Below are 27,832 nucleotides of genomic sequence, written 5' to 3'. Positions count from 1 at the left end.
TAATTTTCTAACACTAGATGAAACATTCCTTGAAACTTAAAGGATTGCACTTCAGTTCACTTCAGCCAAACTTCCTATGTCTTAAACTTGTCAATTAATCTCTGAAATCTTAAAATTTAGCCTATATGCCAACTATTTTCTCTGGTTGTCTTTTCCTTATTTCCACTACATTTAAACGTAAACTTTATGGAGACAACCGACCCTATTGCTCACAAACAGTGTATAAACTGGCTCCTGACTCTTTCCTCCATAAAGTAGATAAAACTGTGGTTCTTTCTTTTTTTTTTCAAACCACTCTACTGAGGTATGATTGACATGTAAAAAGCTGTACATATTTAATATACATAACTTGAAAAGTTTGGGATTAAGTAACTCACCTATGAAATTGTCACCACCATCCAGGCCATAAACATAGACATCATCTCCCAAAGTTTTCCCCTGCCCTTTTATTGTTATTATTATTATTATTATTAATGTATTTACTCTCTCTCTATATGTATAACCTATAATGTGATAAGAACACAACATAAGATCTGTCATCTTAGCAAATTTTAAGTATACAATATTGTTAGCTAGCTATAGGACTATGCTCAATAGCAGATCTCCAAAACTTTCTTATTTTGCATAACTGAAACTTCGTACCCTTTATCTATCACCTTTCAACTTCCCACTTCCCCACTCCAGCCCCTGGCAACCCCCATTCTAGTCTCTGCTTTTCTGAGTTTGACTATTTTAAATTCCACATATAAGCAAAATCTTATAGTAATTGTCTTTTTCTGACTTATTTCACTTAACATAATACCCTCCAAGTATATCCGTATTGTCACAAATGGCAAGATTTCCTTCTTTATTAGGACTGAATAGTATTTCATTGTATGCATAGACCACATTTTCTTTATCTGTTTATCCACTGATGGATATTTAAGTTGTTTCCATATCTTTGCTATTATTAATAATACTGTAGTGATCATGTCAAGTGCAGATATCTCTTCAAGATTTTGATTTTTTTTCCTTTGGTTATATTCTGAGAAGTGAAGTAGCTGGATCGTATGGTAGTTCTATTTTTAATTTTGGAAGAAACTCGGTACTGTTTTCCATAATGGCTGTACCAATTGACAGTCCCAGCACCAGTGTACCAGGGTCCCCTTTTCTCCACATCATCCTCCACATCATTTGCGTTTTGGTAATAGTCATCTTAACAGGTGTGAGGTGACATCTCATTGTGGTTTTGATTTATGTTCCCTGATGATTAATGATGTTTAGTACATTTTCATAAAACTGTCGGCCATATGTAGTCTTATTCAGAGAAATGTCTATTCAGATCCTTAGCTCACTTTTTAATTGGATTTTTTTTTGCTATTGAGTTATATGAGCTCTTTATATACTTTGAATATCAACCCCTTAGCAGATACATGATTTTCAAATATTTCTCCCATTCCGTAGGTTGCCTTTTCACTCTGTTGATTGTTTCCATTACTGTGCATACACTTTTTAGTTTAATGTCGCCCCATTTATCTATTTTTGGTTTTATTTCCTGTGCTTTTGGTGTTAGAGCCAAAAAATCATTGCCAAGACCAATGTCAAAGAGTTTTCCCCTATGTTTTATTCTAGGAGTTTTATGATTTCAGGTCTTACATTTAAGTATTTAATCCATTTTGAGTTGATTTTTGTGTGTCGTGTAAGATGGGGGCCAGTTTCATTCTGTTGCATATGGCTGTCCAACTTTCCCAACACCATTTATTGAAGAAACTATCATTTCCCTATTGTGTATTCTTGATGCTAGTGTCAAAAATTGCTTAACAGTAGATGCCTGAGTTTATCTCAGGGATGTTTATTGTATTCTATTGGTCCATGTGTCTGTTTTTGTGCTAATACCATACTTTCTTGATTATTATAGCTTTGTGATATAATTTTGACTCAGGAAATGTGATGCCCCCAGCTTTATTCTTCTTGCTCAAGATTGCTTTGGCTATCTGGGGTCTTCTGTGGTTCCATGTGAATTTCAGGATTGTGTTTTCTCTTTCTGTGAAAGATGCCATTGGAATTTTGATAAGGATTGGATTGAATCTGCAGGTCATTTGGGATAGTATGGACATTTTAACAATTTAATTCTTCCAGTCCAGGAACATGGGATATGCTTCCATTTATTTGCATACACTTTAATTTCTTTCATCAATGTCTTACAGTTTTCGGTGTACAGATCTTTCACCTTCTTGGTGGAGACCCATATACAGTGTTCTACATTCCTAGAGAATTTGGTCCAACCAGTAAAACACTTATTTTCTATTCAACAAGAAGGAAATGATAGTCTGACTATATTCTAGTCATTTCTCACTGACTGGAAGAGTCAAAATTGTCTAGGAAGAGAGAGAATCATGAATGGGGCAAGGATATTGAGTAATGTGTGAAACTTATTTATTGTGCTGTCAGCGATCTATTTTTACAACACCATCCTGATTCCATGTTTAGAGCTCTCTAGATTGAAATAATTATTATTCATCAGTATTGACCAAAGACAATCTCAAAAAATGTTAATTTTCCTTTGACAGATTTCTACAATTCTTTCTTTTTGAGACTTCTCTGCAAATATATGCTGTTGTTTACTTTGACAGAATACACTTATGTCATCTACTTATTTAATGTAGTAGAATATCTTCTATTTGTATTCTTGTTCTAGTTTAGAAAAGTATTAGTTAAATCGGAAAACTCATTGATTATTAAGTAAAAATTACCCTATTTCATGCTATGCTGTGCATTTTGGTAGACATTTAAATCCATCATCCCACATTACCAAATACTATTGCAAGTTATATGTATTTTTACAAGATTTTAGATCTTTCAAGCATAAAACTGACAAGGTAGAAATTAAATGAAGTAGCTATTAATAAAGACACTGACAAACGTTCCTTAAATACTATGCCAGAATTCTAAAAGTTAAAAATACACACTCAAAATGTTCTCGTGAATACATATTTCTTAGAAGAAAATGAGTCAGAGAAAGGGTCTTCTTTTTCAGAGTGAAGTACCTCTTGTTATATTTATGTCTGAAGAGAAAACACTAAAAGAGTTTTCCTTTTAAATGAAACTCACAGTTAAAATGCTATATAAATGAATTGACATTCAATAACAAAGTTGAAAATTTTTTTTTTGTATTCTAGAATTCCTAAGGCTACTATTTAAATGTACTGGATTGAATCATCTCAAAAATTTGCTTTTGTTTTACTGTGATATTTTCTTCTGTGTTTAAAATGAATTTATTTTTTTAAGATTGGAATATGTGCTATTAGAATAGATGGCTTTATTAATGTTACTAACAAGCTCTGGTTGCAACAGAATTAACATTTTATGACAGACTGATGGCCGGTCCCAAGCTGGGAAAACCTGCCATAACAATATGAATAATCCAAGATATCAAATCATATTTTTCTTAAGATACCTACATTTTATTATTTGTGGAAATATTAAACACTACCTTTACTGGCCTTTGGAAAGTTTTGCTATGATTCAAGTTTTATCAAAATAAGAAACTCTGGGCAAAGTATAAAATCTGGTGATAGATCTTAAGCTCAGTTCAGAAGCCACCAAGCACACCAACATTGGACTAGAAGGTGTCTATGTAATTATACAGACATGACATGACCTATAACCACTGTGATAGAAGGTGAGCATTTGACATTTCAAGTGGCACCAGATATTATTGTCAGATGCAAGAGTTGAAAAGATGGGAGATAAGGCATGGAAGACAGAGGGAGCAAAGTTCAGAAAGCAGCGAGAACAAGGTCAATCTACAATCTTTTAATATGTGAACTGCCTTCGCCTTTTCTTTCTAATTAATCTATTTTTCTTTCAAAATCAAAGCAGAACGTATCTTTGAGTTCAGTCAAGTGTGAATTATAGATGTTCTGTCAAATAAAAAGTAATAAGATAGAAACCAATTTCAACTTAGAGTCAAGTGTTCTAGATTTCTTTCTATAGACTTGTATATTTTATTTAATTTTAGTAGTTGAAATTTCTATCTAACTATGCATACATAAAGTTAAATTAAAAAAAGCAAGATGATAATTAAAAGATTCATCATATCAATTTCTACATTAAATAATTGTTAGACTTATTTTGATAATATCCAATTGAAATTTCAATGGAATTATGTATTACTTTGAGATAATTTTATATATATCAATAATAGTAAAATACAGCATTCATATGACTGGTTAGGTTTATTACTACTTATTAATTGGAAAGTGTAAGTAGAAAATAAGCAACATTACATCCCTATATTTTACAAGTTCTATTTTATGTTTTAGGAATACAAAAGCATAGAAAGTCAAACGGTAATTATGCACAAATAATGTGCATATCAATCCAAAATTAATACAAAATATTATTTTTTGTCATTTCAGATTACTTAAATTTTTCTATATAATAAATCCACTTAAATTTACATTCATTGAAACTGTTTGAAGACCTGAGACTGTATGTTTTCTTAATGCAGGACAATGAACTGACCACATCCTCACTGGCAGTGTACTAAGTAGGGACCGAGGTTACCTGTCTTAGTGGTTTCCCGATAGACCATAGCCAGCACTGATTCGGTATGGTCATTGTCTTCCACAATATAACAACTTTGCTACTTGTCTTTAGACTCAAGGAAGATAAATCTACATCACTGGAAAATAGTAATAACAATAATATTAGCAGAAATGATATTCTAAGCATAGCCTAAGGATACCACTTGGTAAAATTCTGGAATAGCTTAATTGTTCATTACTTGGAAAGCCTTATCATATTAGGAGCAAGGGCTTTTGAGAAATTGTAATGTAGGCAGTACAAGTTCAGAAAAGTCAACGGATATTATATATTTTTCAATATAATAAAACGTTAAGTGAAACTACATGAGAAACATCAGCATTGCTCACCTAATTTAGCCTCTATACGCAAAATAGATCTAGCAACATAAAGCATGTCTATTTCAGTTTCATTGTCATTTCTCTGCTAAAATATTTGAAATATGTAAAGTTCCTGCCTAGAAATATACTGTTGCAGAGCAGAACATACAAGGATATCATGACACCACTTTTGCGTGAAAATCAAAAGATAATAGAGCTGGAAATGACAGCATTATGTTTCTCTATCTGTTCTATCAGAAGCATCCGAAGGAAGAATAAACTCCAGAATCAGGGCACGGTCTACACTAGTGTTGAGTGCTACCTACAACCAAGTATTGTGAATCGCACCATTGAGGATTCTGTCAAGAAGCTTGACAACTATGATATGTAAAATATAGGAATTAAGTAACCAGAGGTAAGAATATGGACACTCATTTTTTTTGGCCTATGTTCCATGCATGCTTCCTGAATACTTAATTTAAAAAAAAAAAAAAATCTTTAAAGGACCATCCCCATGGCAAAGTGGTTAAGTTCTGCACACTCTGCTTCGGTGACCTGGTCTTCGCGGGTTCAGATCCTCAGTGCAGTCCTAAACCACTCATCAGCCATGATGAGGCAGTGACCTACTCATAAAATAGAGGAATATTGGCACAGATGTTAGCTCAGGGTGAATCTTCCTCACCGAAAAAACAAAAAAATCTGCAATTTAGTAATGTCAGTAATTTTATGAGCCCTGTTTTTTTTTTTTCCCTAACCCTAACTTATGGTACAGCAAGTTAAATTTTTACAATTTATTTATCCTTGATTTATCTATAATGCTTACGATTTTCAAGAAAGAATGAGTGGAGTGTCATTATTCCAGCCCTCAATCTATTTTGCTGCTGTCAGATTTTCTTTCATCAGCCATATGCTGGTGGTAGATGGTTGACGTTCGTACTGTTTACCTTAATTTTTATCAAGCACCCAATGTGAAAGGTTTTGTTGGACTTAGATGGGACTGCCAGTTTGGTTCTGTGGCTGTTTTAGAAAACCAGATACAGTTTGTGATCTGCCTATGACATTGTTGTGAAATTTACATTAGGCTTCCTAGGACCCACTGCTTACAGGACACTGTACATTTGCTCCCAACCCTCAAAAAAGATAACTCACGGTGTTCCTGCTTTTATACTCCAGCCAATTTTAAGGTTGTAATAAGTGGGTGTTTTCTCCAAGAGGGAAAAGGAAAAGCTCTGATCAGATAAAGAAGACAACAACTTCATCTGCCACTGAAAGTAAGCTCATGCATTAGGTGGACCATTATCTGATTTTGATACAGTGTAGACAGTATCTGCTGGTGACAAACTGGGATTAAAGTTAAACCAAAATCTTTTTTCTTTTTAAAAATTTTTTGGTGACAGTTTTATTTTTTCTGATTCAAAGAACAAAGTGATTTACTCAGGATTATGGTTTTAAATCCAAACCGTATGTTACTGCTAGTGCACACTTTGTCGGAGTTTACCTTCTTATGCTGTCTTCTTCTGTCTATAAGCTATAGACCAATCCCCTTATGAATATAGAGGCAAGTGTTCCCAATAAACTATAGCAAACCAAATTCAGTAGCATATTAAAAGGATTATATATCATGACCAGGTGGGATTTATCCCAGAAATGCAAGGGTGCTTCAACATAAGAAAATCAGTCAATGTAATATACCAGATTAGTAGATCAAAGAAAAACAATAACCATAGTTCATCTCAATTGATACAGAAAAAGAATTTGACAAAATCTGACACCCTTTGATAATAAAAACATTCAGAAAACTGTAAATACAAAAGACTTCTTCTACATGGTAAAGGACGTTTATGAAAAACCCAAAGCTAACACACTCCGTGGTGAGAGATTGAAAACCCTCCCTCTAAGATCAGGAATAAGACAATGATGCCCACTTTTACCACATCTATTCAAAACCCAAAAGAATCCACAAAAATTCTACTAGAGCTAATAAAGGAACCCAGCGAAGTCATAGGGTACAAGATCAATACACAAAAATCAGTTGTGTTTCTACATACCAGCAATAAGCAATCCAAACTGGAAATTAAGAAAATAATTCTACTTACAATGGAATCCAAAAGAATAAAATACCTAGGAATAACTTGAACTAAGGAGGTAAAAGATTTGTACACAAAAAAACCTACAAAATATTGCTGAAAGAAATTAAAGAAAAACTAAATAAGCATTGTAAGACTTAATATTATTATGATAACAATACTACCCTAAGCAATCTACAGATTACAATCCCTATCAAAGTTCCTATCAATTCCCTATCAAAATTTGCGGAACTAGAAAAGCTGACCCTCAAATAAATATAGAGTTGCAAGGGGCCCCAAGTAGTTTCTTTCTTGAGGAAGAGGAATAAAGTTGGAGTCTCTACAAAACTACGGTAATAAAAATTATGTAGTATTATTACACGAATAGGCGTATAGAGACCAATGAAATTGAATGAAGAGCACAGAAATAAATCCACACATGCATAGTCAATTGATTTTCAACAAGGGTGCCAAGATCAATCAATGGGGGAAAGAATATCCTCTTCAACAAATGATGCTTGAACAACTAGATATGCACACACAAATAATTAAGTTGAATCCCTACCTCACGCCATCAATTCAAAATGGATCAATGACCCAAATATGAGCTAAAAATATAAAACCCTTAGTAGAAAACATAAATCTTCATAACCATGGATTTTGCCATGGACTTTTAGGTGTAACACTGAAAGCACATGCAACAAAGGAAAAAAAATAGATAAATTGGATTTTGATAAAAGTTTTTAAATTTGCGTATGACAAGACATCAGGAAAGTGAAAAAAAACCCCTAAAGAATGAAAGAAAATGTTTGCAATTCTTATATCTAACAAGGGTCTAGTATCCATAATAAATGTAGAACTCATAACTCAACAGCAAAAATACAAACAACTCAATTTTTAAAAAAGGTAAAGGACTTCAATAGACATTTCCTCAAAGAAGATATAATAAATGGCCAACAAATGCATGAAGGGATTCTCAACATCATTAGTTACTAGTTACTAGGGAACTGCAAATCAAAATTACAGTGAGATACCATTTCACACCCACTAGGATAGCCATAATAAAAAAATGGAAAATAATGTGTTAGCAAAGATTTGGAGAAATTAAAATCCTGCATATTTCTGGTGGGAACATAAAACTGGAAAATAGTTTTGTTCCTCAAAAAGTTAAACATAGAATTACCATATGATCCAGAAATTCTACTCCTAGGTATTTACACCAAAGAATTGAAAGCAGATACTCAAATTCATGTACGTGCATGTTCAATAGCCAAAAGGTGAAAACAACCCACATGTCATAAACAAGAGAATGGATAAATAAGTTGTAATATAGCCATACAATGGGATATCATTCAGCCATAAAAAGGAATGAAGTACTACTGAAAAATGCTTCAATGTGGATGAACCTCAAAAATGTTAAGTGAAAGCAGCTAGACACAAAAGGTCACCTACTGTACAATTCCATTTATATGAAGCATATAAAATAAGTAAATCCATATGCATGGAGCAGACTGGGGTTGCCAGGGCCTGGGGAGAAGAAGTAATTCAGAGTAACTGCTTAATGGGTACGGGGTTTCCTTTGTAGGTGATGAAAATGGGGTTTTGGGGTGATAGATGTGGTGGTTGCAAAACATTATAAATCTAGTAAACGCCACTGACTTGTACATTAAAATGACTAATTTTATGTTATATGAATTTCCCTCCAATGTAAAAACAATTGCAAAAGTTATCAGTCATAAGTCAGATGTGATCTCTCTGAACAGTTTAGCATCTTATAAAATCTTTTCGGGGGCCGCCTCCGTGGCCGAGTGGTTAAATTCACTTGCTCCGCTGTGGCGGCCCAGGGTTCAGATTCTGGGTGCGGACGTGGCACTGCTTGTCAGGCCATGTTGAGGCGGCGTACCACATCCCACAACTAGAAGGACATGCAAGTAAGATATACTATTGTGTACAGGGGGGATTTGGGGAGATAAAGCAGAAAAAAAAAATCTTTTCAAAATCTGTGGTACATATTGCAAGGTAAGTAGCTAAGGAGAAGATGGTTTCCGTTTGCTTCAGTGAGGATTTCCATTTCATTTGAGAAACATAATTTTACACAGTTCTTAGCACCTATTGTCTTTGTTGCCATTGTTGTAAACAATTTGAGTTGAAAAGTTTAGAATTGTGGGATATGAAAGAAAAAAAATAATAGAGAGTTTGTGATCAAATTCTAAAAATTCCCCTACATGGCTCTCAGTACCCTCAGCTAGCAGTCCACCTGGGCTGAAATCCTGGTTTCATCTTTTTCCAACTATGTTACAATGGATAGGCAACTTTTTCTTTCCCAACCTCAATTTCTTCCCAAAGAAGGTAAAATTTAAGAGTCAGGGTGTGAATAATAATGGAATTTGTATTATATATTTTTTGAGGAATTAAATGTATGACTATTGGTAAATCAGCAAGATTGATGACTCTGGCAAATTGTAAGTCCTAAAAAGGGTAAATAATAATAATAGTTATCGTTGTTGCTGAGTTCCGTCATCTGCTTGAGCTGCAGATTGAACCTATCTCCTTTCCCACTAAACTGCAGCGCTGTTTCTTGTTGACGAACATGTCCTCCATTTCCATCACTACCTCATTAGTGATATAAACTCCTGTGAGTATGATAATTCTGTTTTATTTAGTTTTCATTAAACCACCCTTGTTTCTACCTCTGAAGATTTTAAAATGGAGTAACTCATATTTAAATGTACTCAAATGTATGCTCAATCGTATTGTTCCTGTTATAAATGTACACGAAATAACTCAATGATGAGTTCTCCAAAAATCTACTCTTTAATATAGAATTCCTTAGGTTGAAAAATAGTATTTGACTGAAAACTCATGAGTTCTATGTTTAGGATTACAACTATTTTATTTTTCTATTCATGACTCAGGAATAAAGATACATACAAGTGAAATTCTCTGGAATAGTGATTGAAAAGTAATGGAAAAAGCAACCCATTGAAGTATTTTACATTTGAATCTTTGGTAATGTAGTAGTTGTTCAAGCAACTGTGACTCTGTCCTATGAATGAAATTGTCATTTTCCTAGCTATTTTATTTAAAAGCAAATTACCTTCAATAAAGTTTTTACTTTAAATATATTTTAATAGCATATTAGTCTGCTTAGGCCACCCTAACAAAATACCACAGATTTGGTGTCTTAAACAACAGAGATTTATTTCTCACAGTTCTAGAGGATTTAAGTCCAAGATCGAGATGCTGGCAAGGTAGGTTTCATTCTGAGGCCTCTTCTCCTGGATTGTAGGTGGCCACCTTCTCATCGTGTGCTCATGTGACCTCTTCTTTATGTGTGCAGGGGGCCGGGGAGCTCTCTTGAGTCTCTTCTCATAAGGACGCTAATCCTGTTGGATCAGAACCCCGCCCTAATGACCCCATTTAACCTTAATTACCTCCTTTTAGGTCCTGTCTCCAAATACTGTCACATCACAGGTAAGGGCTTAAGCGTATGTATTTTGGGGGACACAATTCAGTCCATAGCAAATAGATGCATCTTCCTATGTAAAAATCCTTTTGTAGCTAAGTTTCAGTTACAGCATAACGAAATATATATTAAACAGTTCCAGGGTTCAAAGAGAGAAAATTTCCATTTTATTTCAAATTTACACAATTTGGAATTATATTAAATCTCCATAAAAAATCAGTCTTTAAAATATCACTATAAATACAGATTATTTTCAAATTATTTTAAATACAAAAAAATAAAGAATGAGACAAAGCTGCTGATAGAGAGAATGTCTACCTATCAACAGACCATTAGCAATTTCATCTTATGCTCTACAATAAAACATGCTGGGTGGAAGTGATTGCATTTGAAGTTATTGGTACATTTGAATGCAAACTACCCAACCATGAAAAATGAGGCTTCCATTTGCTATAAAAATAAATTAGGAGGCAATGCTTTGCCGGCAAAGCCATTTGAGCACCTCAGTTCATAACTATTCATGGTACCATTAACAGATGCCTTTGCTCGCACTGTGAGCTGCCTTATGATATTGTTGTATTCAGCATTACTTTATATCTAAAGTGAATGTAGGCAACTTGTTTTAGGATATAATAAAACCTATCCTGATGTAGAGATCCCGTGGGAAATTATACAATAATGGTACCTACATAACTAATTTTCTTCTTATGAAATCATGATTCCCACTACACTTTTAGAGCTATCAAAAGTATTGTTTAACATCACCATTTCCATGTTAATATCTCAGTAAATCACAAAAATGTAATACTTTGTGAAGAAAGTGAACTATTTCCTTTGGGAGCATAAGTTTTCACTTCTAAATTAAAAGTTCCATAAAGTGAATACTAAGCATGTTGTATGTTGCTTATTGACACCAAAAATACTTCTTTCTTAAAAGAATTTCTTTTTCCAAGTTAAGGCATGCTGCTACTGCCTAACTAGTACTCTGTAAGTAACATAAATTATTCAAGAAAAAAGTTAAAGATGAATGCTGCCTTTGCCAATCATTTTTGGTATAAAACTTCTAGGTTATATTTAAGAATTCCTAAGTACTGTCGTCAAAGGAGCTCTCATGAATGTGTGCACACACTTGCTCACACATGCACAGACACACAAACACACTGATATGCCTGTGGAAGCAGTGAATGTGGTACAAAGTGCAGATAGTTTGCATTAGCAAAAACCAGCAACAACAGTAATCATTTCTAAAAACTTTATTTCAAAATTGAGTGAGTTTAGGTAATTTATTTAATCTTGGATCTCTGTTTCCTCATTAGTAGAATGGGGACAATATACACCTTCCATTGGAGGATTAAATTAGATAAGGGTTATAAAAATATCCAGTCAATGTGCCACATGTAGCAGTGCTTGAAAGTTGGTGGCTCTATTTTATGATCATTGAGTTAATTCTTTGTGCATTGGTTCCTTAGGACGTGTAAAATTAAGCACACATTAAAATGAAAGCTATCAAAAGACCCGTTAAATTTTCCTTCCTATGATTATAGGCCTCAATTGCCATTGAAAACAGCAGTTGGCAGTAATTATTCAGGATTAAGAACTTTAAACCATAATCTCAGAAGAAGAAATTATGACAAAAACAAAACAACTAAAAGATGAAGTAAACTTTATGCGTAACAAATAAAACAATTTCATGCTCCCTTCCCATTATTTTGGCAAGCTATCAGAGCTTGTACAAAAGCAGAAACTTTTACTAAATGCCATCAGCAGTCTATCACTGTTTATTCACTAAACAATCTTAAATAGTTTGAGTCTGTCTCTCTCTCTCTCTAAATATGCCATTTAATATGGTTTCTTGGTTTGGAATTTGGCAATGCTAAGGGTTTCATAATAGAGCTGCATAGAACGAATGCAGACACTTATTTTCCTTGTGTCTACCATGCATATCAAATACTTCAGTCTGCTCACGTGGAAGTGTCAAAACTAAGCCTCATTAGTAGGAAGCATATGATACAGTTGTGATATGAGACAAGATGAGACAACAGAGTGCATGGTGAAGTACTTAGAAATATGGAACAGCATATCCTACCTGTGTGATAGAGATCATGAGGACTGAAAAAGTGTGAATGTGGTACATAGCTCTTGATGAATAAAATGAAAATATGCCTTGAAAGAAAATGAAAAAGTAAGAGGTAATTTAGGTGACATAACTTTTATGATGATAAATTTTAATTAAAACTTTAGAGTTGAATGTATACATTTTTGCTATCTGGATAGTTAAGAAATTTCTTTCCTTTCTAATTTTTTTATGTTTGTTAATTGTTATAGATAACGTGAAATTTGCTTTTTAAATCATGTTTAGGTGTACAATTCAGTGGTATTAAGCACATTCACACTGTTGTGCAACCATAACCAACATCCATCTCCAGAGCATTTTTCATCTTGCTAAACTGAAACTCTGTATCCCATAAATAATAACTCCTCATCCCCCCCACCCCTCTGCCCAGCATGGGCAACCACTCTTCTACTCTCTGTCTCTATGAATTTGATTGCTCTAAGTACTTCATATAAGAGGAATCATACAATATTTGTGACTGGCTTGTTTCAGTTAGCATAATGTCTTCAAGGCATCCATATTGTAACGTGTCAAAATTTCCTTCTATTTTAAAGCTGAATACAGTTCCATTATATTTCTATACTACATTTTGCTTATCCATTCATCCATTGATAGACACCTGAGTAGCTTCCACCTTTTGGCTATCGTGAATAATACTGCTATGAACATGGGTGTACAAACATCTGTTTGAAGTCCTACTTTCAATTCATTGGATATAGACCAAGAAATTGAATTGCTGGATCATATGGGAGCTGTATTTTTAATTTTTAGAGGAACTGTCATGTTATTTTCCACAGCAGCTGTACCATTTTTCATTCTTACCACCAATGTATAGGGTTCTGATTTCTCTACATCCTTGCCAACATTTGTTATTTTCTACATTTTTTGATAATAGCCATCCTAATTGGTGTGAAGTGGCATCTCATCTTTTCATGTGCGTTTTACCTATTTGTATATCTTCTTCAAGGAAATGCCTATGCAGTTTCTCAAATAGCACTCTTAAATATGTGCTGTTTATTGTCAAATATACCTCAATAAATTTTTGTTTTAAAGACAATCCTGAAAAGAGCTCAAATCCAAATGGTTTAACGGGTAAAGTATTTAAAAGTTTCAGAAAATACTATTTTCTCGAGCTATATCATCTAAAGAGAAGATACAAAATTTCTATATCTCAATTAATTTAATGTAGCTAGTCAAGTTAAAAAACCTGACAAAGGTGGTGTCGCACCCCCCCCAACTATTTAATAATACAAATTAAAAGAAATGCTAAAATATTATCAGGAAATTAAATCCTGTATCATAGAAAAATGATAATTAAATCATTCAGTACATTTATTTTGGATTGCCTCAATGTACTGGATCTTGTTTTAGATTTTGGAGTAAAAAACTTCATCAAAGTAGACAGTCTTTCCTCTCATGGAGCTTTGTGGAATTTATATTCTAGTGGTGAAGAATATATATATGGTTAATATATATTATTAATGTATATAATTAAATATAATTATATACAACACATATAATTATAATACATAAATATATTAATAAATTATAAATATATAACATAAAATGTAATATACAAATATATTATAATATATTTATGTATTATGTATATATAAAATCTTGCGCCTTTTCATATTGGAATGTGTATTAATAAATACAATTATTTAGTTATTCTAACTTGAAATAAATATGTTGAAAGGCAGTTGATGCAAGTCAACCTTTATTCCTACTCCATACTTTCACTGAACAAGGAACAGATTGAAGCACCCTTAATCTCAAAGTAAGTTAGCAATAAATTAATGGTAAAGCAATAAAATTATGGTATAAAATTCAGGGATGAGATATGACTGATAACTCTCGCAGCAACAATCATTGGAAATAGTTCTGGACATTCTTATGCAACTGTAACTTACAGCAGGGAAGAACTAGAATTGTTATTATTTAGTCATCATATGACTAATAAATTTCTAAAAATGTTCCATTAGCAGTAGAAAGGCTCTTTTGAGATTTTTGCCACCCTAAGTCTTCCAAGAGTGCTGGATACCTTTGCCATTCTGTGGATGAGCCCTCTTTCAAAGGTCATTCAGAGTGAGGTCTGGAGGCCCTAATTAGGCACCATTTTTTCTGTCACTGTCACATTTTGAGTGTTGTATGTCTCTCCATGTCTACAGCCTTGACCTTGATTATCCAGACTCCTACTTAATTCCCTGATGGTTCCCACTTTGAATTCCCAGCATAACCACTCATTTAGAAACACTGATGTTGTTCAGCCATTGCTCTCAAAACAAGTTCGTTATAACACAGTGCCTGGATCCAGAGGGCTTCCTTCTGCCATTCACGTGCTACGACCATGCTAGCTTTTCCCCATGAGGCTCTAGATCACGGAACTGAACCCCAAACCTCAGCTCCGAGTCTCCCTCAGCCCTTAGAGACCATTTTCTCACTGTGGACCTCTTTGGGCGCTATCAGAACATACAGCATTTTAAATACCACTGAACTTCTGAACAAAGTTAGTAATGGTCAGCATCCCTTGGTCCCCAGGAGGTTTCCTGTCTTCTACATAATTTCTCTCATCCTCTCTCATAATCCTTTACACTTTTGCATCAAGAGCTGCCTTTATACAGTTGGAAATAAAAAAAGTTGTTGCAATTTTCTCCCAGGACAAGATAAGAGAAGTCACACAACTTTTCACACAACCAATTCAGACATAAGAAGATGCACTCTGATGCATCCGACACAATCCACCTGAGAAGAAAGAGGCGACATCTTCTCTTGACAAAAAGTAAATGAAAATCTTAAAAACAGTGAAATGTCTTGAACTGGAAACTACACACTTTGCTGTTTTCTTTAGGATAAAGTAAAGGATTTTCCAAGACAAACAATCTTATCTACAAAGATATTAAATGCACAGCTTTCTTAAAAAATAAAAATACAAACAAATTTTTATTAAAAATATAGTATAGGGGGGCCGGCCCGGTGGCACAGCAGTTAAGTTCCCACGTTCTGCTTCTCGGTGGCCCGGGGTTTGCCGGTTCAGATCTCCGGTGCGGACATGGCACCGCTTGGCAAAAGCCATGCTATGGTAGGCATCCCACATATAAAGTGGAGGAAGATGGGCATGGATGTTAGCTCAGGGCCAGTCTTCTTCAGCAAAAAGAGGAAAATTGGCAGTAGTTATCTCAGGGCTAATCTTCCTCAAAAAAAAAACAATACATATATATAATATAGGCTTTTAAAAATTAAACAATATGGAAAACTATAAAGAATAAAATAAAAATGGAATAAAATCCTTCCACATAGATATCTCCTTTATCATTTTTATAAACCTAGGGTAATACCAGGAAAAATGCATTAAAAAAAAATATATATATACTTTAGCATTTCTCTGTGTATCAATAGAGAGAGCTATATGTACACATATTTATAATTTTATTATACTATTATAATATTGTTATATCCTTGTTCTCCAAAATTCAAGCATATATAAATATACATTCAGACCTTTGTCAGTATTCAAATACATATACATATGTAAACAAACCCTCATTAATATAAAGTGGAAACACTGCATCTGTTTTTGTACGCTATGTTTTTAAAATATTTAGTCTCATAATTCCTTCTGTTTCAGTATATATCAGTTTCATTTTTAAATAGTTGTACAATTTCCATAATATCAGTATACTAAAAGTTAGTTAACCACTCATTGAGTTATGAAAATTAGGCTATTTTCAGCTTTCAGAAAATGATGTAGTGACCACACAAATACATGGAATGGCATTTATCTTTTGGTGATTTCATCATTGTGTGAACATTATGGAGTGTACATACACAAACCTAAATGGTATAGCCTACTACACACCTAGGCTGAATGGTTCCAGTCTTATGGGACCATCATCATATATGCAGTCCATCATTGACCAAAATGTCATTTTGCAGCATGTGACTATTTTTGGCTTGTTTTTTCATCCATCTTAGCATTCTGTAGACCCCCCACACAACTGAAGAATTTATTCAACTTTGGGAAATTATCCTCTAGTATTTCTCTTAGGATGTCCTCCGCTTGATTCTTTTTTTTGGACACCTCCAGGTGTTCAAGCACAACAGGCTTGGACCATTTCCCATAGACCCACAGCACACGGGGAGAAGTTTTGCATTTTTCTCCTTGTAATAATGTTTCCTGGGATTGTGACAGTTTAAAATAAATGGGGAACATTAATAGTCTTAAGGCGTAGTTATCCAAATTGTATATTTTGCATCCCTGATGAAAAGATCACATATGGCCTGTGAAGCCAGCCCTGGTGGACTAGCGGTTAAGATTCGGTGCTCTCTCCTCTGTGGCCCGGGTTCCCTCCGCAGTTACCACCCGTCTGTCAGTTGTTGATCTGTGACGGCTGCATGTAGCTGTGATGCTGAAAGCTATGCCACTGCTATTTCAAATACCAACAGGATCACCCTGGTGGACAGGTTTCAGTGGAACTTTGAAACTAAGACAGACTAGGAAGAAGGACTTGGCCACCCACTTCTGAAAAAATTGGCCATGAAAACCCTATGAACAGCAGGGGAGCATTGTCTCATACAGCGCTGGAAGGTGAGAGGATGGTACAGAAAGACTGCGCAGGGTTCCACTCTGCTGTACACAGGGGCACTAGCAGTTGGAATCAACTCCTCGGCACTAACAACAGCAGAAGGGCTGGTCAAGACCTGTGAACCGACTCTAAAACACTACACAGTCAGTACTGCTCCAATTACACGGGGTCAGATATTTGAAACAACTCACAAGCCTCCACAGGGTATATTTACATAAAGTTTTAAAGAAATGAAGGAAAAACAGGAGAAGGAATGTGTGGGCGTTCTTAGAGAGGTCTGAAAACTTCCAGGCGCAGACTCCAGGGTCCTCATTCAGTTGCACAGAACATGCTTTGAATTTGGATTTTCCATGTATATATTTGGTAGACTAGAAGGATCGGCCCTCTCCCATCAGTTTACTCCTTGTGTTCTGCTGTGAAGATCCTTGAACTCCTCTTGCTTTGCTTACACCTTTCTTCCTTCACATGCTGTTTAACTATCCACTGAGTTTGCTTTATCCGGTTTCCTAAACCTGTGCCATTTTCCAGGCTGCTCACCATACTTTTCCTCCCTCCTGAGATAACACCTCTCCTAAGCGACTGATATGCAATGTCATTTTCTTCAGTGTATCATTCTTCAGTAAAGGAAAATTCAGTTTGCTCTAAGACTCCTAGACCTGTGCCAATTTCATTCAAGGCTCTTTAAAGGCATTTTGGCCTCCACTGATTTATCCAAAATACATGTTCCTAATGAATGCTTGTTGGAGTACAATTTGGGTATATATTTTGGACCTCAAAATTTTGAGTTTCCCAGGATGATATCATGTGAGTAGCAGTCATCCCCGAATGTACTCAGCATGAGTGTGACAAAGAGCTTCCTAGAGCTGCCCTTGGGGATCACTGAGACTATCAGTGCTAGGTAGAAAAGCCCACCAAGTCACCCTTAAACTGACATGGAGTGCAGTTTGTCATATATTCCTTACTTTGATTATTGTCCTTCATCCAGGAAAACATGGTCTGTAAGCATCAGGGCACACGAAAGTATGACAATTCTGGCACAACAATGGATATTTTGTGTCCATATTATCTGGTCCGTTTCTTCTGTCATGTGTCTTTAAATAAATTGGTTGGGAAGCACCCTGTCATTGAGAAGGTCTATAGTGGCTGTCCTCTATAGGCCAAGGAAAATGGTGAGAGACACCACTTCCTCTTGTGACGGAGACCATGAAAGGAGTTTTATGTAAGAAGAATAGTTACCTCACGTTAAGTAGAATTATGATGTTTTGAATGTGAGTTACACAAGGGTGGGAAGAAGAAAATGGATGCTGAGAAGCAACAGTGTGAATGATGCTGGCCATTTGCTTGTTTCCTTTCAGATTCACTTTCCACACCTCCTTGAGAAGTACATTTCTCTGATCCCTTGACAGGTGGCTTCTTGCAAGTGGTCAGTTGGAGCTTATACTCAAGTAGGTGACACAATTTCTCCCTCTGTCCTTCCAGCTTTAGAGGAGTCTAATGCTGCTACTATCCAGGCTCCTTCACTGTTTCTCTCCAGCTTTTCAGCTTGTCTAAATCCTTCAAAAGAAGAGCCCAGATTAAATTCCTTTTGTTGGCATGTGCTTTGTTCTACTAACTGGATCCAAACTGATACAAGGATCTGTTAGTGAACAAATCAATTGGATCATTTTTCACTTTTTTTGAAACAACCAATAGGAAACTGCCTGATTTGAAAATACATTTGTTTCCCAATTCACTCTCTCAGTTCCTGTGATGAATTCCAAATAACTTTACCAATGCTCATCAAAGAACTACTACTCTTTTTAGGTGACCTATTCCACTTTTGCTTATAGAAACCTTACTGAAACTAATACACTCAGAAAGAGTGAACATTTAAATATCGTTAATCTAATACATCTTTTCCAATGGAGTATTTTTGGATTATTAATTTTATTTTATCACTTCTGTTATATTTATTTTGATCAAAATCATAGCCCAGTAGCTTTTGCTTATTCAACTTATAGATGTTGCTCTTTAATCTAATTTGCAAAGTCCTCATTATAAAATCAATCAGCCTTATCAGATTTACTTTCTATCAGATAAAGTCCAGCTTCAAACTTCAAATTAAATATATTATATGTATTTTTATATATACCCAGGAGAACCATACATTTCTGAATGAAGCAACAACTGAGTGTGAGTTAATTTCATTTTCTCATGCAATGTTTAAAAAGTTAATTGTTAATTCAATATCCTGGAGTTAATAACATTTACGTTTTAAATGGCTCTGTTCAGATGAGGATTCAATTTTTTATTAACTAGTATTTTTTATGCCTATAACTATATTTCCAAATTAAAGTTCAAAGCATGGAGAAGAACAATGAAGTCGGTCCTTGTGCCATATCTCTGTAGTAACCCTTTCCATCGAGCTTCTTATATGCCATTTTCAGATAAAACCATATCACCTTGAATAAATCTAATTTTTTTAAAAGCCTTCTTCTACGTGTATTCTTGACCAGTCTTTAATGCCATAACCTCAGCAGTAAAGTCATTTTGATGGCTGCAATTGTAGGAATAAATTATCAACTAAAATTTGTTGGAAACGTCTGTAGAGTCATCAGTATAGAAGGCAGATGTTTCTGCTGCAATTGCTGCTAATAAATATACATCCTGCAAGGTCATATTCTTCAGGACCTGCAGTAGCGTCATGATATCAGTATTTCAGATTATCCTTTTGTTTGTATCACAGTTTTCAATTTCTGAGTCAGTATATCTCTTTCATAACAACAAACTAGGAAACAATACATTTACCTCAACTTGTGTTACTTTCCCCAAAAGAAATTTCTCAGATAATGTATGAACACTATTTCCAAGGAGAAAATATTAAATTCCTGGTGACTGTTTGACTGACTTGAGTGTAGTTTTGTTACCGTCAAAGTAATAAACAAGAGTCTTTTACAAGTTATTCTTAGTGCTATTAGTCTATGATTTTTGACAACATGTAGATTAGATTGAATGCACTAATTAAATCCGGGACCAAAGGAGTCTCACATTCATCATATAAGAATTCAATCTGGTGTAAAATAGCAGGATAGATAAGCCTATTAAAATTGGTATTTACAATGGAAATATCATCAGATCTTAAAATAGGCAATTGTGGTCCCAGAATCACAACATATCTGGTTGATCACTTCTTTATAAATTCATTTAATGATTGGAGAATTTATTCTAGTAATAATAAATTGTTTGGGGCTTACTTTTGAGCATTCTTGGTGTTTTTGAAATATTTATAAAAATGTTAAGGAAATCTGATTGTCTTGTTGTTAACTTTGAGTAATGTTTGAACCCCCTATAAAGGGTATCTTATTGGGGCTATGGCTTGGATGCTCTGATAGAGACTTTAAAATAATCACATTTTAAGCTCAATAGTTCCTCTCTCTCTCAATTCACAGTTCCAGAATAAGCAGGTAATAACAACCATACCAAAACTCCCTTCTAGCTGAAAATAATTGTGAAAATCTATCATATATTAGAAGCATTCCAAATTTGGAGATATTAAAGTGTGTAAATCTCACTTATGGAAAACTTACCGACATTTTTTCCACAGCAAAGCAAGTTTCAGTTTCCAGCCTGCAATATCTATTACCTCTTATCTCTTTTAGGCTATATTCCATTCAGTATTACAACTATGTACCAAGATCTGTATTACTTAGTAGAGAGTTTTGGCTGCTGTGGTAGAAACCATTGTGTGGCTAAAATAAGAGAGACCTTTGTCTGTAATGTGACAGTGTGTGGTTAAGGATTCCAGGGTTGAGATGGAAGCTCCCGTATGTTGGATTCACAGACCATTTCTATTCTGCTCCTTTACCATGACTTGTTGCCTTCCTCTTCAGTGTACAAGAGATTTATGACTACCACATAATCTGCAATAGGGTCCAGAAAGAGGGCAAGTGGGAAATAAGGGACTGTCTTTTTACTTTAAAGTCATGATGCAAAAGTTGCATATACCTGCGCTGCTCTTATCACATTGTCCAGAAGTTAGTCACTTGGCTACAAGACACAAGCTATATCCAGCCTCAAGGGCACCAAGGAAATGATGCTAATCATTGGGCAGCTTTGCCCCCATCCAAAAAATTATTTTACTATCATGAAGAAAGAACGGACTTGGAGCATGAGGGATAGAAGGCAACTAGTAGTTTTTACAACAAAAGTGAGGTTTTTTCAAAATCCTGAAGTTGATAATATTTTTAAATTATTACGCTAGGTATATATATTAAAAAATAAAACTATGTGTCAATTCTTTATACTTTAGCTCTTAACTATACAAAAAGGATACACATACATACATTAATGTAAACAAATCTATATAATCAGTTAAATTTTAATTTCATTGTAATATAATGAGATGGATAATGTTATTTGTTTGTACATTATCACTTATGTTGGTAATAATGGTAAAATTATGTAGCCTCAGGTACAAGCATGTGCTTAGTCTGTTTCTATATGTGATGAAGTAAGAATAATGCAGAAAATGTCTGTGTGTGTAAATATGCTTTGTCAAATATTAATGAAGTCAATAATTATTTGCTGGTTAGGTCAAACAGGAAATTACTTCCAAAGAAAATATATTTTAAATCATCAATTCCCAAATTCCATTTTGATGATATATTACTTAGTAACTTTATAAAGCTGTCTCTTCCACTTTAGAAAATTAGTATTTCATTCTAATTGAAATATGCAGTAAGGGGATGTCTAGTTCAATTATTGCTGGAAGCCAAAATCAATATTTTTTACTTTATTTATTTTATTTCAATTTCTTATAGTGAATTATTACAAAGTAGTAACATAAAAATTGCAATATTCCTTCTTCCAAGATTAACAGGGTGCTGGATTAGATAGTACAGATTCTTTTGAGTTCAGCTTGCTGCATTCATATATTGTTTGAAGACTGTTCTTCCACTAATTTTTACCACTTTAACTAGAAAACCATCATCATGCCTAAATTAGATTTGGCTTTATGCTGATCCAAAGCAAGTATAAAGATGAATATATGCGTGAGTGCTGATATCTTGTGGCAATATGAGTTGTAATTTTATAAAATTATCTTTTAAATCAAATAACAAAAACAACATCCAAGAGAGCTAGGGTACCTAAGAGAATAATCTCAGTTTAAGGAACTCTAATCTAGAGTAAACTGAAGAGGGTCTGATGCGGCCCCAACCTCATGCTCCTCCTAAATCCTGTCTCACAATTTGCTGGGACACAAGTACCAGGAATTAAATGCAATTGAGAGACCCATAATTGCCTAGATTACCTATATTTCTAGATTAAATCTGGTTTAGAGGAACATAGATTAGTATAGTACACCAGTGACATTCAATTACTTATGTTAAAAGCAATGACGAATGTGTGGTCACAATGATGGCCCCGGGGAGGAACAGACTTGATGACAGTGGGCCACCTGAACATACGACTATCTTTCATATACTTATCCTATTATTTGCCATATTTATAGTAGATCTATTGCAAGAGGATTTTTTTTCCCCTCAGATTATTACAATACAAAGCCACATATAAAACCTTAGTACACATAGCAAGACTATGGATTTAGTTCATATATATGAGATACCATTATTTGCTTTTATACTGAGACATACTGAATCAAACATGTCATCTTGAATTAAGAAAATATATCTTTCTTACTTTCAAATACAATACAGGTTAAAAATTATAATAATAATAATGTTTAAAAGGACATATTTTTGTAGGAGACCTGCCAAGGTAATGCTGTAACAAATACCTTCATAATCTCAGTGGCTTAACACAATGACGTTTCATTTCTTTTTCATATCGTGGTCCAGAGCCCTGTACTGAAGCTTCTGATGAGCGTTCACAAGTTTCTTGGATACTTAGAGGCAATTGCATTACCAGGTGGTGCATGCTTCAGGCATGTGTGCTGAACATTTAGCACCAAACCCGCTCCTCCGGCCCTCCAACTTTGTCGTACGCCTGAAATCCCTGTATTAAATCTCTTCTTAATTAAAATACTTGGAAGGATTTCTATTTCCTGAAATGAGATGTGTGGATGACCTTTGAAGGTTAAAGTAATTTCGTTACCGCATAATAAAAGCGTAGGGAATGATTTTAATTCTAAAGGATTGACTGCTTTACTCAGACCAGTGATCTACTTAACACAGAATTAATACATCTAAAGAGAGATTCAATGGTCAGATGACGAAATGGTCAAAATGAATATATGAATTAATAGGATTCATAAAATAAAACTATGGAGTGTATGTTGGAATCATTTTTTAGAAAACATAGATTTGACAGGTGAGCTGGTGTTCTCAACAAACACACACAAACAGCATCAGGCAATCCCAGGGCTTGAATAACTTCGTTGCTCAGGACTTCTCTGCGCCTCTTCTCTCTGATTCCATGTTGACCATACATGCAGTTGCAGATGCTGCTGGTCAGATGCCTTGGTCTGGGACAGGCATGACCTAGACAAGAGACTCAAGCATTCCTGTTACTGGAAGAGACATCGACTGTTTTATAAATTGATTTAATTTTTGGTCACTATGTCAGTCTCGTGTTGTAAATTAGTATCAGTCTATCAGTTCAATAACAAATATCTGATCACTTGGGGATATAATTGTAAAATACCAGTTTGGGGGCCATTTTGTAGCCTTTTTGGCAGCCATATAAGTTGGCTTTTCTGGGCAAGCATCTACAGCACAGCACTTCTTTTTCAAACACTAAATGTGTATATCTACGTATCTTAGAATGAGGAAATACGCTAAGATTACTCATGTTATGAATGTTGTGTTGGAGTGCTATTTTCCTTTCAAGGAACATACATCAAGGAAGTAAGGAAGCAGAGACAACAATTTTATATGAAAATCAAAAGAAGGACTAATTAGCTTACTTTTTATTCTCTTTGCATTTTTATTGGTTTTCTACGCTTGCAGAAAAAAATTCCCACAAATGTATCAACCTAAAAAGGCAAATTTATTATCTCACAGTTTCCGTGGGGCAGGAGTTTGGGGACGGGTTAGTTTGGTCCTTTGCTGAGTCTCACAAGGCTGAAATCAACATTTCTGCAATGCTGCCATTTTCATCTGGGGCTCAAGATCCTCTTGCAAAAACTCACTGGTTGTTGGCAGTTTTCTTGCTCGCTGTTTGGGACTGCTCTCGGCTTCCAGAAGCTGCTCTTCCCCATCAGCAGTTCACCACCTGGCTGTTTGCTTTCTTCCAGATCAGCAGGACATCTTTCTTACTTCTGACACCAGCCGAAAAAACCTCTCTGCTTTGATTATCAGCTCCACCAAGAATAATATCCCTTTTATCATATAACACAACATAATCACAAGAGTGATCGCTTGTTATAGCCACAGATTCTGCCTGTATGAGGGGAACATAGGAGGCAGAAATCTTGGAGATTGGCTTAGGATCCTGCCCACCACATTATCATATACAAAGTTCTTATTAGTTTTTCTTCCTTTTAATGTAGATTCAAACATGTTTTCTCTTTCTGAAGTTTAAATATGTAGATTTTTAGATAAATAATAGCATAGAACTTACCATATATTTGATAATAATTTGCTCAATTGTAACCTGAGCATAAGTTAGAAAAATCCCCACTCTATAGTCAAATTTTGAATTTCTCATGAGTTTATCAATTCTGAATTGGTTCAAATTATATTAAATCAATTATAATATAATTGCTTTTATTAATGCAATTCTTTTTTGTCCTTTTTCTGTCCAAAATGTTTTGTAAGTAAAGAATTGAGTTTTCATTGAGGGAAAGTCTTTAAGTTAGGAATATATTGTAATCTTTTTCTTTTTAGAAAAAAAGTAAATCAAGTAATAAATGAAAAATTTAAAATTATTCTCTTTTGATACCCAGAATTGTGTTTTGCACAAAAGTTTTGCACAAAAACTGTTACCTTAAAGTATAATTCTGCTTTATCTCTGTTTCTATTAAAAAAGTGAGAAAGGTTTTGCTAATGTTCTTGTCTTTCTTTCATTTCTTTTCTGTTGACTCCTAGGAGTTGTTTAGAATAAAAAAGTTTAAATTCTCACAGAGATAACGGGGAAGCAGAGAACAAGCTGAGTTTATCAAGCCTTGAAGTCACATGGGAACATCTTGAGAATGACTCAGGAGTGTCTTGACAGGGGGAGCCAGGGAAGTGACTCGTGGCAACTTAGGCAGTGGTTTCCAAAGAGGCTAAGGCTGGCCCAGATAGGGAATTGTGCAGAACTGGTAAACTATATGAGTTCTCTAATAGTCTATTACTTTATCTTGAAATACATGGGTCTGAAAGAGTTGTCAATAACTGTTCGAACTTAAACATGTTTTCAGTTATTGAAAGTTTATAGCTTCTCTTTCAGGAATAGGCAACTATGATATATAGCATATAAAATTATATGTTCTGATGTCATGTTATATAGGGGATTGGTTATCACAGCAGTTATAAAGTGAGTGGTCTAATAAGAAAGAGAACAAAATAATCTTGAGATTTTAGAGTGTGTACAAATACTAGCAACTTTATAAAAAGAAAATACTTCTGTGTTTGCCATCTTTATGGTAATTTTTAATGAACTTCTAATATAAGAAAAGATTCTACAAACTAAAGAAAATAGAAAGCAAATTAAGAAACAAAACAAAACTCTCTCCAAAACAAAAGATGTTCTAATTTGCATCATTACTTGAGTTGCTTTTTCATAAATGTGTTAATCACTGTGAAATAACACCATTTTTGTATGATGAGTAACAGTATTAGATATTTCATGTCTAGATGAAAGTGTTCAGTTTACATGTTTACATCTAATGAAATTTGGTTGTTAATAACCATTACATGTAAAAGTCTAGGAACTTTGTGATAAGCACTTAACCGTTTTGTTTATAGTTAACAAGTATGAAAATATTCCATATTAATGCAAAGCTTTGGCAGGTATACATATCAATCCAGAAAAATATAAAGCACGAGGAAATGATATGACAGATATACAGAGCACTTTAGTTTTTGGAAAGGAACATAACTTTTTTCAAAAATCAAAATACTTTACGAATGCTTTCACGTTGCGTTAGAATTTATAATGGTTATATTTTTTGTTGTTTGTTTAAAATTGAAATGAGATGCCTATGCCAGTTAAGGTATGTCCTTAAAATGTTATATGTTGTATGACTACATGTATGCATGATAGAAACAACATTTAATAAATTGTTCAATTGGACTTGGATAAACTAGGAGTTTTCTCTAAAAGATTGTTATAATTTATGATATAAATAATATTAAATGTTCTTCATGACAGGGAATTGATGTTTATGTTTTGGCAGACATTTTCTCTTCGATACATTACTGACTCCTGTTACTTGATTAGAATATTGCTAGAATACTGAACCTTTGCTTGCCCTTTTGAATAATTGCTCTTTTAAGTTTGTTGAGACTTTTATCGTTATTAATATTATTATTTGCTATTTGTAGTACTAAGTAAAAGAGCTCTTTAAACTTTCTTAAGAAAATCCCCATGAAGGTATTCAGAATTATTGAAAAGTTCCTGTTAATTGTAAGTTACGAAGTTCTTAATGTTCATTTGCAAGTTCATTCTGTCTTTTTTTTAAAGGTTTAACTGGCTTCAAAAAGTCTAACTGGTGCTGTTGTGCACTTTGGGCTAAATTACAGGAGGTTTTAAAGTGAGACAAGCAGATTTATTTTCCCCATTTTGCAGGCTGAGAGCAATGATGTGGAAATGATATTCTCGGCCTAATCGGAAGCTGCTGTAATAGCGAGCTGTGTATCACCATGTCGGAGTTTCTTTCAGTAGAGCTGTAATTCAGAAGTTGTAGCGTCAATGTTTATTATATATACATAAAAACAACAAAGTGGAAAAAAAGACTATCTCTCGAGACCATTTGAAACTTCAAAAATATTCTAACCACTTCTATACTGCCTGATGTGGTCCTTGAAATACTGCAAGTGCCATGATTTGAAATTCTAAAAAACAGCCAAAAATACTTCCACTTCTACCATAAGCTGTCACAAATTTTGATCTCAGTTTCCTTAAGTTTCCTATTTGATGACTGTTATGTGAAAAATTATATGAAGTCCTTAGAAGTGTGAACCAGTTTACAAAGCACAATTTAATCACTGTTTTAGAAGGCATTTTGAGCACACTGTTAATACATCACTATTAAAACATCGCTATCTATGAGGGTGTACAATCAAACTCCCAGGAGATGAGATGCCTGACAACGTCAACTCAAAAAGCTGTTCTCACTGAAAAAGATAAAAGCAGCCCCTCACTTCAGCATCTCCTTTACTTGAGTTAACGTATTCCTCAGCCTCTGAACCTCCACCCCGGGAAGAGAAACCTGCTCTCGCTCTTAGACATTATTAGTTGGCTATGGACACTGGGTCAAAAGAGAGGTTCTAGTAACCTACTGGTCTCTGATGATTTCTATGAGGTTAGATCAATTGTCCAGATTGCTCTTGTGTGTATAGGTAGATTTACGATAATTAGATAGGCACAGAGAGGAAAGCTATTGATGAACTTATTTTAAATCTTAAAATGCTGCTCATGACTTGAGCTCCAAGCCGTTTCAGCACTAAGGAAATATTAGAGAAGTTGAGAAACTATTGCTTGCAGATGCTAATAAACCCATAAATACTCTCAATTGCCTATAATGATTTGACTGGGAAAGTTTTACGTGGCATATAGTCTTTCCAGATTGA

Source organism: Equus przewalskii, chromosome 2 (assembly GCF_037783145.1).
Source record: "Equus przewalskii isolate Varuska chromosome 2, EquPr2, whole genome shotgun sequence".
NCBI classification, from domain to species: Eukaryota; Metazoa; Chordata; class Mammalia; order Perissodactyla; family Equidae; genus Equus; species Equus przewalskii.
Note: the sequence above shows the minus strand (reverse complement) of the source record.